The sequence below is a fragment of the Anastrepha ludens genome, chromosome X (genome assembly GCF_028408465.1).
Source record: "Anastrepha ludens isolate Willacy chromosome X, idAnaLude1.1, whole genome shotgun sequence".
NCBI classification, from domain to species: domain Eukaryota; kingdom Metazoa; phylum Arthropoda; class Insecta; order Diptera; family Tephritidae; genus Anastrepha; species Anastrepha ludens.
This window is the reverse complement of record NC_071503.1, coordinates 83,049,446-83,062,376: the sequence shown is the minus strand read 5'-3', so window position 1 is coordinate 83,062,376 and position 12,931 is coordinate 83,049,446. Positions and strand designations below refer to the sequence as shown.

At 36.1% G+C, this 12,931-nt stretch overlaps 1 pseudogene; it reads right to left on the bottom strand.

Moving 5' to 3' along the window:
• Positions 1–9,369: 9,369 nt before the first annotated feature.
• LOC128870290 (uncharacterized) lies at positions 9,370–11,986 on the bottom strand (annotated as a pseudogene).
• Between the last annotated feature and the right edge of the window lie 945 nt (positions 11,987–12,931).

The following is a 12,931-nucleotide window of genomic DNA, read 5'->3' as shown; positions in this document are numbered from 1 at the left end:
CTTTTTGCTCTGTTATTCTTATAGACGTGTGAAATTAGTGTTGCTAAAGCTGTCCTTGTAAGTTTAATTTCGCGTTGAATCAAGTCATTATCATGTTCGTCCACAAGATTAAGTTTTATTACATTTTCCTCCGTTTTTTCCAAACAGTATTGGAAGGTATTTAAATCTACGATGTGTAATACATTGAGATATTTGTCTACAACTGCCTCGGGCTCCATTTTATATATCACAAATCCACCATCTGGGTTTATTTGGTAGATTTCAATTTCATTTGCCCCAGATCCTGCTATCATCATCAGCATGGTGAAGGTGAAGACGTTCATTCTGCAAAAACTATTAAATCTGTTGTTTGAATTTGTGTCGCATTTGAGTTTTATAATATTTCTTACTTCTCCTATTACTAGTGTCTGTGACATAATTACCATCTTTCCGGAATTGTGATAGCCTTTTGTATTTGAGACTATTTTTCTGAATGTCCCTGTTCCGTACAATTGAATCCGTCAAGTCGAAATTTTCTGTTCGATTTTCATTCAGCTTATTCGTTCTTACCAGCATTTCTTTCTTGAACTGTTCTGCAAGCTGTTGGATTTTCTCTCTGTCAAAATTTTTCTCAATAAAGTAAATGGGTCTTAATTTAGTTGTTGAGTGAATAGTGTTGTTGTAAATTGTAATTATTCTATGTGTTTTGTCTTCAGTGTCTTCGTCTGTCACTGTTCTATCAGCTGTTATAATCCGAATGTGTTCATTCAATGTACCGGGTAGGCGTTCAACGTCTGCATTGCCTGTTTTGTGATGGGCGGTTGTTACATGCGAGTCAATGTTATTTTCATTTAAAAACAGTTTAACTGCTTCATGTAGCATGCACCTATCATTGTCATAAACCAGTTTTTTCATTTTTCCTAAAAATCGTATTCTTTCCTTAAGAGCAGAGAGTATAGACAGCCAAGTTCTATCAGCCAGTTTGTGTACTGTGGCGTATTTTGAAAGTTTATCTATTGTTGTTAAAAACATTACGTTTCGGAATGGGAACCAAATGTCCATGTGGACAATGTCATTAAAACTACCTGGTGATTCACTCATCTGGTATGGAACCTTTACCGGTCTCCTGTCGAATTTAGCCAACTGGCAGACTTCACAATTATTAATAAACTTCGTTTTTAGGTTCATAAACCCCGGGAAATAATACTTCGATTTCAATTCCGCAAACCCCTCATTTATGCCACGATGGTTATTAGTCAGGTGTTCATCCTTAATTATATTTAGTGCCTCATCGGTATCTGTAACTTCTTTTAATTTTTTTGTGGATCTTAATACTTTTAGATTTCTGTTGTTAGAAAAATAATTTACATAGACATCCTGAAGTTGTACAAAAAGTCGGTCGTCCTCGCAAAAAATACACATCACGCCTTTATCCTTCAGTACTTTCCTCAGAACTCCTACCAAGTTGCTGGTATCAGTAACCGTTATAAAGTTTTTTACCTTCTTATGTTTAATTTGCATTATAAACTTTTCAGTATTCCCTTTTTTGAAATGCAGTTGGTTTTTGTAAACATTTACTGGTTTTTCTGTAATATAAATATAACAAGAGCTGTCCTCTTGCCCACTATGTACGGTCGCCGAGTTTGAACTTGCGTCATTTTGGTCTTCTTCCTCATTATTATTGATTTCCAAATTTGGCAATCTTGACAGCCCGTCTGCCACATTTATTTTGCCCTTAACGTGTACAATTTTATAATCAAACTCATTTAATTTGATTTTTCACCTTTGCAGTTCAAGGTTTGGCTCCTTCAATGAATCCAGCCAAACTAAAGGTTTGTGGTCCGTTTTAATAGTGAATTTTCGGCCCCATAAATATTGCCTAAAGTACTTCGTTGCCGCCACAATGGCGAGTAGTTCTTTCTCTATTGTGGAATACCTACGTTTATGTTCATTCAATGTTCTACTGTAATAAGATATAACTTTTTCGTTATGCATTAAGACAGCACCGATCGCAAAATTTGATACATCCGTGACAAGGGTGAAACTTTTAGAATAATCGGGATAGATAAGAATTGGGTCAGTCATCAAGAGTAACTTGAGTTTCTTAAAGGCATTGATGTAGTCCATGTCGGAAACATTTATTTCCGCTCCTTTCTTCAAATATTTTGTCATGTGATAGGCAATCTTTGAATAGTCTCTTATGAACTTTCGATAATAGCCCGTGATCCCCAAAAACGATTTAATTTCCTTTTCCGTTTTTGGTAGCTCTATTCTTTGAATCGCTTCAACCTTCTGAGGATTCGGTTTAATGCCGTCATCAGTGACTATATGTTCCAAACATTCGGTCTGTCTCTGCAAAAATGAGCTTTGTCTAGTTGTATTTTGAGATTAACCTCACTCAATCGTTGAAGTATTCGGCCTTATCACGCACTCCATCGTAAACTGTATTTCGGAGAAGTTACTACAAAAACATTCATGTATTTCGAACAACTCCGAACGTAAATTCGAAAATCGGAGAATAGCATTCACTGAACACACTTTAAATGTCAAATTGTCACATTTCCCACAATTTTTCTACGGCAAGTTTTTGTAAGCGGAAAATCCACGAAAAATTGAAATAAATTAAAATATAGTGAAAAAATTATAAAAATGTAAGTATTTATTGAATAAACGCGCAATCAGTATTTAATTTGTCAAAATACAAGTCCAAAATAACAACAAGGCAACAGTATGCGGCTTTGCTGGTGTTGCTGCAAGAAAAGCCCTCTATGGCACACGGCTTTTCAAAGTGCTCTAAGGAAGAAGCGTCTGAGTTTTGGAAAAAGGTGGCGGAGGAGCTTAACAGCATGGGCCCACCTCAGAAAAACATCACTAGCTGGGAAAAGGTAAAATGTGTTATTTACTGTGCCTTGTTTGTGTGTATATATATCGTGTTTACTAGGTATGGCTAGACTGGAAGGCGTATATTAAAAGGAAGCTAGCGGAAAACAAAATAGAACAGAGGGCTACTGGTGGCGGTCGAAACAGGCAGCACCATTTCAATGAAATAGAGGAAGCTGTCATCCCATTGACTGCACTAGAGACTAGCACGAATGGAATTGAAAGCACTGTGAGTGTTGGGCTACCTGTTGAAGGCGATTCTGAAGCTGAGATCGGGGCTGACGTGTCAATGACGTCATCGAGCCGCAGTCCAGCACTTCCGAGACGTATTTCCTCTGCGCGCAAACCAACTGATACAAGTACAGCAGAAGTACTTTAAGACCATTTTTTGCTTCAAAAGGAATTTCAGGAAAAGACCATAGCACACTATTCAATACAGGAACAAAAGCCGGAAGATATTTGTTCCGGTATACGACGATTATACCTAGCAATGGAAAAGCACTACGACCTGAAGAATGCAGAAGTGGAAGAAACCCATAGACACAACCAATCCATGGAAGATTTGATCAATGCTAAAAATTCAATAAAAAAACAAATGTTATTAGTTGAGCAAAAAAGCTTAAAGCGATTTCCAAAAACAACTGAAATTTATACATATGTATGTATGTATATGTACATTCCTTTATTTATACACAAGTGCCTATCAAAAGTTCAAATAAAAAAAGTGTAAATGAATTAATACATATAAGTCTTGCTATTTTTAATTGAATATTACAGTCGTATTAATGTTGAAGACATAGATTCCCTTATCCGAATAGCTACATCAGTATATGTTGAAGGAGAAGGTTCATACGTTTGATTAAAATGGTTTTCTTCAACATTTTCTGAAAAATCATCAACCACGCGATAATGGATACAAATATTGTGCAATGCTGCGGCAACGTTCACTATTTGGCAAACCTTCATGGGTTCATAATAAAGCTCACGAGCACCCAGAAGGCATCTGAATCGGTTCTTAAATACACCTATGGTCCTTTCTATAGTATTTCTGGCTTTTGCATGTATTTTATTGTAGTTTCCTTCGGCGCTTCCTGTTGTAGGTGAACGAAAAGGTGTCATTAACCATGGCTCAAGAGCATATCCAGCGTCTCCTGTGGAATGAATGAAATCATTTTAGCAAAAAATTATTCAAACGGTATATATGTGTATGCACATACCCAAAAGCCAAATGTTTCGTTCGCCGTTTAGGTATTTATTTTCAAAAAAATTTCGCGCGCTGCTTACGTTCCAAATATGAGCATCGTGGTTGCTGCCAGGATACTGCGCATTCACGTAGCAAATTCTCATTTTATTATCGCATATCTGCAATAAATAAAAAATTAGAAAGATATTTGAAATATCAGTTTTTGCAAGACTTACAATCATAGCATTGATGCTATAGTACCCTTTACGATTAAAATACAGGAATTTGTCCTTAGCTGGCGCAACAATTTTAATGTGTGTTCCGTCTACACATAAAATCGCACCAGGAAATCCATATTTTTGATAAAAGTCCATCTTTGCTTGTCTTTTTTCTACGTTGCTTAAATCAAGATTCACCCACTGAGGACATAGGTGACATTGAAGAGTGTGTAACACGTCTTTTAATACGCCACACAATGTGGATTGAGCCATGGGAATGTCAAAGTCCTTTCCCACTCCATGCTGGTACCCACCCTCCGCAAAAAAACGTAATACGGAAGACAAACGCTGGAGCGAAGAGATGGAGCACGGCCTCATTGAGCGTGCATTTCCATCTAGGACACTTAAGACGTACAAAAACGCCGCCTTATTCAAGCGGTAAATTTTAGTAAACCTGTTTCATAAAATAAAGTTAACCTATGAAGTTATTCCTATACTTACATTGTGTCCTCGACATCGAGCGGATTGCTTGCGTCCCTTAATATTTTTCGTTGAATTTTCATATTCGATCTACTTCTTTCACCTTCCGCCTCCACCAACATTATAGAAAACATCAACGAAAAATCCATAACACTTAAAAGATTTGTTTTTCCAATATATATTCCAGTCTAATTAAATTTATTTACGCTTGTCTTTATTGAAATTTCAATTTATTGCAAAACATTTGATTTCGAAACTTCAAAATTTAAAATGTGCGTATGGCAACAACTTTTTCGAATTCACATGGGTTGCATGATAAAAAATTGCTCCGATTCGGAGCGGACATTTACATTCGGAGATTTGCTACGATGGATTGTGTGATAGGGCAGATTAACTTGAATAGTCGTTGAAAATATCAGAATGTCGTCGAGGTAAACGACACAAATCTTGTTTATGTACTCAGCAAGGACACCGTTCATCATTCTCTGAAACGTGGCAGGTGAGTTTTTCAACCCAAATGGCATCCGTAGGAATTCATAATGTCCCGTGGCCGTGGAGAATGCAGTCTTTGGAACATCCTTAGGATTCACTTCTATCTGGTGAAAACCCTTAGCCAGATCGATAGTAGAAAAATAATTGCATCTCCCCAATTTGTCAAACATGTCTTCCATGCTTGGCATGGGGAATTTGTCATCTATAGTGATAGCGTTTAGCTTCCTATAATCGATGACTATACGCCACTTTTGAATACTGGAATGGACACCCCTTTTGGGAACTACCCAAATAGGTGCGTTGTATGGGCTACAAGAGGGTCTAATAATGCCTTGCTTCAACATCAGATCAATCTGTCTATCAACTTCCTCTCTATGAACTTGGGGGTATCTATACAACTTCGAATAAATGGGGATATCATCTGTAGTCTGGATCCTATGTTTGACCTCACTCGTAAATGTCAGGTCGTCACTATCCTTATAAAATGTTTAAGAAAATTTGGAGAGGACTCTATTTAAGCCTTCGATTTCCTCATTGTTCAGATGGTTTGCCCGTATGTATTGCATTATATCTCTAAACTGTAATATGTTATGAAACACATTAGTTTCTTGACAAGAAAGATCAATTGGTTCGTTCATTGAACGGGAGTAATATTCCTCCTCTTCTCTGTTAAAAAAATAGTTTGATTATACTTTTCTCAGTTGAAATCACTCGGTCGTTGTAGGAAATATTGACAGCAAGGTTGACTAAAATGTTATTTCCTATGAGTCCATCAAATCTGTCAGCGAAATTATATTCCAAAAAATCGACATGGAAATTTTCAAGGCCAAACTCTTTAAAAAGTGATATTGTACATTTTTTCTTAATACTAATATCTTTATTACATGCTCTAAGAGTTATATCTATAGCCGATTTCCATTTCTCATTACATACTCCGCGGTTTATTATGCTAAACTCCGCTCCGGTGTCTATTACAAACCTGAGCCTTCTAATTGGGTTGTCTATGACTATTAGGGAATGTATCTGGGAGGCCACTTATTTGAAAATTTTGAAAATTACTCGAAATGTCCATAGGTTCAATTGCCTGATTTTGATTGTTTTGTTCGTGTCGAGTGCGTTGCGACGCATTAAAACTCCGCGATTGCCGAGTGAACCTGTCCTCTCTTGATTGTGAGGAAGTTGGCCATTCAGTGCCCCTATTAAAATTACCCTGATTCCTTGGCTGAAAATGATTGGTTTCCCGGAAGCTTCCACTCTGTTGTGGGTGACGATAATTTGGCATTCCTGAATCGTTTCTTTTGTAGCTGGTATTATTATTCTGAGATTGCCTTCTACTGTAGCGGTTGGTATTATTCAATGAGAGACCGGTAAAGTTCAAGTAACCGATTTCCTCTATTATGGCATAAGCATTCGACATTGTGGATGGATTTCTACCTATTATTATGCACTTAACTGGCTCCGGTAGACTTTGTCGGAACACTTCCAAAACCAAGTTTTTGTTTCTGGTAGCTTGAAGGGCCGTCAAGGTATCATCTAGCAGATATGAGTTGTTTAGTCTGACTAAAAGTTTGTTTAATTTACTTTAAAAATGTCCTATGTCATGCGTTGGTAAGTCGAGAGTGTTGCCATTGAATTGTTGTATGGCACAAATACATTTTCTAGCTACCGCAAATTGTTCCATTTTAATGCTATTCTTTCTTTCTATTCCAAGCAGAAAATAATTTTTAATTAATAAAATTTTTCCCCTTTTGTTGTTTTTTTTTCAATTAACAAAAAATTAAGTTATTCAACTATATTTGTATCAACTTACTAGTAAAAGTAGAATAAGCAGGTTGATAAAGTTGGTGCCTTGGACTTCCTGACCGACCTTCTGTTAGAGTTGGTTGATTTGATCTTCCTGTGTTTTTTCCTATGGTACCTCACTGATGTTTATTCATACACGGATCTCTACCAATTCTCGATGTTTCACACTTAAGATTATGTGCGTGTTTTTTTTTTTTCTTTTCTTTTTTGTGGGTATTGTCAATTTTTCCTATTTTGTTATTCTTTTCCGTAAACAGTTATTTTAATTAGCTATTGTTTCGTTAGCAGTTATTTTCACCAAAAATTTTTTGTTAACAGTTATTTTCATTAACTATTTTTTCGTTAACAGTTATTATCACTAACTATTTTTTTTACTGTTCGAGGCTCTAACTATTATATGCGCTAATAGTTTTATTTGAGAACGAACACCGTTTTTCCCGACTGCGCCAATAATGAGTTCGAACGAGAATGAATCTTTATTTCAAACTGAACAACTGATTCTCATTTCCTTAAGAGTAGAGCTTAAAAGTACCTATTACAATTTTAACCGTGAGAAAGAATAAATGTGCATAATAAGCACATTTGCCAAACAAACTTCATGTTGTAATATTAGAAGTTTGTTTGCTCGCTAAACCGTTGTGGAATTTTGAAGAATACACTGACGTCTGCGTCTAGCGTTTTGTGGGAATAAAAATTAAAGCATAAAAATGAATACGTGAAATATACTGCCCTATCACACAATCCATCGTAGCAAATCTCCGAATGTAAATGTCCGCTCCGAATCGGAGCAATTGTTTATCATGCAACCCATGTGAATTCGAAAAAGTTGTTGCCATACGCACATTTTAAATTTTGAAGTTTCGAAATCAGATGTTTTGCAATAAATTGAAATTTCAATAAAGACAATCGTGAATAAATTTAATTAGACTGGAATATATATTGGAAAAACAAAGCTTTTAAGTGTTATGGATTCTTCGTTGACATTTTCTATAATGTTGGTGGAGGCGGAAGGTGAAAGAAGTAGATCGAATATGAAAGTTCAACGAAAAATATTAAGGGACGCAAGCAATCCGCTCGATGTCGAGGACACAATGTAAGTATAGGAATAACTTCATAACTTCATAGGTTAACTTTATTTTATGAAACAGGTTTACTAAAATTTACCGCTTGAATAAGGCGGCGTTTTTGTACGTCTTAAGTGTCCTAGATGGAAATGCACGCTCAATGAGGCCGTGCTCCATCTCTTCGCTCCAGCGTTTGTCTTCCGTATTACGTTTTTTTGCGGAGGGTGGGTACCAGCATGGAGTGGGAAAGGACTTTGACATTCCCATGGCTCAATCCACATTGTGTGGCGTATTAAAAGACGTGTTACACACTCTTCAATGTCACCTATGTCCTCAGTGGGTGAATCTTGATTTAAGCAACGTAGAAAAAAGACAAGCAAAGATGGACTTTTATCAAAAATATGGATTTCCTGGTGCGATTTTATGTGTAGACGGAACACACATTAAAATTGTTGCGCCAGCTAAGGACAAATTCCTGTATTTTAATCGTAAAGGGTACTATAGCATCAATGCTATGATTGTAAGTCTTGCAAAAACTGATATTTCAAATATCTTTCTAATTTTTTATTTATTGCAGATATGCGATAATAAAATGAGAATTTGCTACGTGAATGCGCAGTATCCTGGCAGCAACCACGATGCTCATATTTGGAACGTAAGCAGCGCGCGAAATTTTTTTGAAAATAAATACCTAAACGGCGAACGAAACATTTGGCTTTTGGGTATGTGCATACACATATATACCGTTTGAATAATTTTTTGCTAAAATGATTTCATTCATTCCACAGGAGACGCTGGATATGCTCTTGAGCCATGGTTAATGACACCTTTTCGTTCACCTACAACAGGAAGCGCCGAAGGAAACTACAATAAAATACATGCAAAAGCCAGAAATACTATAGAAAGGACCATAGGTGTATTTAAGAACCGATTCAGATGCCTTCTGGGTGCTCGTGAGCTTTATTATGAACCCATGAAGGTTTGCCAAATAGTGAACGTTGCCGCAGCATTGCACAATATTTGTATCCATTATCGCGTGGTTGATGATTTTTCAGAAAATGTTGAAGAAAACCATTTTAATCAAACGTATGAACCTTCTCCTTCAACATATACTGATGTAGCTATTCGGATAAGGGAATCTATATCTTCAACATTAACACGACTGTAATATTCAATTAAAAATAGCAAGACCTATATGTATTAATTCATTTACACTTTTTTTATTTGAACTTTTGATAGGCACTTGTGTATAAATCGCATTTAAGCTTTTTTACTCAACTAATAACATTTGTTTTTTTATTGAATTTTTAGCATTGATCAAATCTTCCATGGATTGGTTGTGTCTATGGGTTTCTTCCACTTCTGCATTCTTCAGGTCGTAGTGCTTTTCCATTACTAGGTATAATCGTCGTATACCGGAACAAATATCTTCCGGCTTTTGTTCCTGTATTGAATAGTGTGCTATGGTCTTTTCCTGAAATTCCTTTTGAAGCAAAAAATGGTCTTGAAGTACTTCTGCTGTAGTTGTATCAGTTGGTTTGCGCGCAGAGGAAATACGTCTCGGAAGTGCTGGACTGCGGCTCGATGACGTCATTGACACGTCAGCCCCGATCTCAGCTTCAGAATCGCCTTCAACAGGTAGCCCAACACTCACAGTGTTTTCAATTCCATTCGTGCTAGTCTTAGTGCAGTCAATCGGATGACAGCTTCCTCCATTTCATTGAAATGGTGCTGCCTGTTTCGACCGCCACCAGTAGCCCTCTGTTCTATTTTGTTTTCCGCTAGCTTCCTTTTAATATACGCCTTCCAGTCTAGCCATACCTAGTAAACACGATATATATACACACAAACAAGGCACAGTTAATAACACATTTTACCTTTTTCCAGCTAGTGATGTCTTTCTGAGGTGGGCCCATGCTGTTAAGCTCCTCCGCCACCTTTTTCCAAAACTCAGACGCTTCTTCGTTAGAGCACTTTGAAAAGCCGTGTGCCATAGAGGGCTTTTCTTGCAGCAACTCCAGCAAAGCCGGATACTGTTGCCTTGTTGTTATTTTGGACCTGTATTTTGACAAATTAAATACTGATTGCGCGTTTATTCAATAAATACTTACATTTTTATAATTTTTTCACTTTATTTTAATTTATTTCAATTTTTCGTGGATTTTCCGCTTACAAAAACTTGCCGTAGAAAAATTGTGGGAAATGTGACAATTTGACATTTAGAGTGTGCTCAGTGAATGCTATTCTCCGATTTTCGAATTTACGTTCGGAGTTGTTCGAAATACATGAATGCTTTTGTAGTAACTTCTCCGAAAAACAGTATACGATGGAGTGCGTGATAAGGCCGATAAAGATTACATGTATGTGACTTCCCCATCCTTAGGTTTTGCCCTCCGGGCAAATGGGTCAGGGTAATCTTTAAGTTTTAGTTCTATTTTGTTCTTTCTCACTTTACAACATTTAATTCTTATTATTAAAACTATAATTACCGTTAAAAGCATAAAAATCAAACTTATAGTAGTGCCATGCGTTATATTGTTCTTAAATTCAATGTATGTAATAATTTCTCTGTTCTTAATGCTTTGAAGATGAAGTTTATCCAAAGTAACGTTATTAACAATCTTTGTAAAGTTTACATAGTTCACTGGTATAAGAACGCCATGATCAAATTTATCAAACAAATTTTCAAACACAAATTCTTTTATTTTAATTGTACAATTAAAAAATTTCATTATGTTATTGCCCTTGACAAAATAAGGCTGATCGTTGCAATTGTGATTTATTTTGGTAAATTCAAGTAATTTTGTTATTACAAGACCTGATTGAATTTCCTTAATTATAGGCTCTCTATTTACTTTAAGTCTACAATCATTATTCTGCTGGAAAGAATTTCTAATACAGTTGCCATCATGGAGCATAAGGTTTTTTTTCACCAACATTTTTTCTTTGTTCCTGTATACCTCCTTTCCTTGAACCACCACTTCTTCTATTGGCAAATCTAATTCCTCATAATTGTTGTTCGGCGATGGTATAATGAGGGCTCTAAAGTAGGTTTCTGTTGTGAATTTTGAAATCTGTAGTACAAAGATCAATTTGTTTTCGAAGAACACAGTACTTGTTCTAAGGTAAGGTAAAGTTTCCACCGTAATGTCGTATTTAGTTTTTTCCTCTTCGGACAAAATGTCGTGCGGTAATATGATCTGTTTGCTCATCATAACAACATCTCATATTTTATCTATTTGCTTATTCAGAATGTTAAGGTCAGCATACATTTGTAAAACAACCCTAAACTTTTCCACCATATTGAGCGCCCTGTTTACCAATGCTGTAATATTTCATAAAAGTGCATTCACTTTATTTTTTTGCCTGTTGACACTATCAACCACGGTATTTAGATTCTTAATCAGTTCATTGTTGATTTCCACCTGCTTGTTCGTTTGGTATGTTATTTGTTTTGCATTGCTGTCCAACGTTTGTAGATGATTATAAATTTCTTTTGCGTCATCGTCGTCCTTTGTTCCCCACACCATCTTCAAAAACGATCCATCAATGTTTATCAGTCCTCTTTTTGCTCTGTTATTCTTATAGACGTGTGGAATTAGTGTTGCTAAAGTTGTCCTTGTTAGTTTAATTTCTCGTTGAATCAATTCATTATCATGTTCGTCCACAAGATTAAGTTTTATTACATTTTCCTCCGTTTTTTCCAAACAGTATTGGAAGGTATTTAAATCTGCGATGTGTAATACATTGAGATATTTGTCTACAACTGCCTCGGGCTCCATTTTATATATCACAAATCCACCATCTGGGTTTATTTGGTAGATTTCAATTTCATTTGCCCCAGATCCTGCTATCATCATCAGCATGGTGAAGGTGAAGACGTTCATTCTGCAAAAACTATTAAATCTGTTGTTTGAATTTGCGTCTCATTTGAGTTTTATAATATTTCTTATTTCTCCTATTACTAGTGTCTGTGACATAAGTACCATTTTTCCGGAATTGTGATAGCCTTTTGTATTTGAGACTATTTTTCTGAATGTCCCTGTTCCGTACAATTGAATCCGTCTAGTCGAAATTTTCTGTTCGATTTTCATTCAGCTTATTCGTTCTTACTAGCATTTCTTTCTTGAACTGTTCTGCAAGCTGTTGGATTTTCTCTCTGTCAAAATTTTTCTCAATAAAGTAAATGGGTCTTAATTTAGTTGTTGAGTGAATAGTGTTGTTGTAAATTGTAATTATTCTATGTGTTTTGTCTTCAGTGTCTTCGTCTGTCACTGTTCTATCAGCTGTTATAATCCGAATGTGTTCATTCAATGTACCGTGTAGGCGTTCAACGTCTGCATTGCCTGTTTTGTGATGGGCGGTTGTTACATGCGAGTCAATGTTATTTTCATTTAAAAACAGTTTAACTGCTTCATGTAGCATGCACCTATCATTGTCATAAACCAGTTTTTTCATTTTTTCTAAAAATCGTATTCTTTCCTTAAGAGCAGAGAGTATAGACAGCCAAGTTCTATCAGCCAGTTTGTGTACTGTGGCGTATTTTGAAAGTTTATCTATTGTTGTTAAAAACATTACGTTTCGGAATGGGAACCAAATGTCCATGTGGACAATGTCATTAAAACTACCTGGTGATTCACTCATCTGGTATGGAACCTTTACCGGTCTCCTGTCGAATTTAGCCAACTGGCAGACTTCACAATTATTAATAAACTTCGTTATTAGGTTCATAAGCCCAGGGAAATAATACTTCGATTTATGCCACGATGGTTATTCCTCAGCTGTTCATCCTTAATTGTATTTAGTGCCTCATCCGTATCTGTAATTTCTTT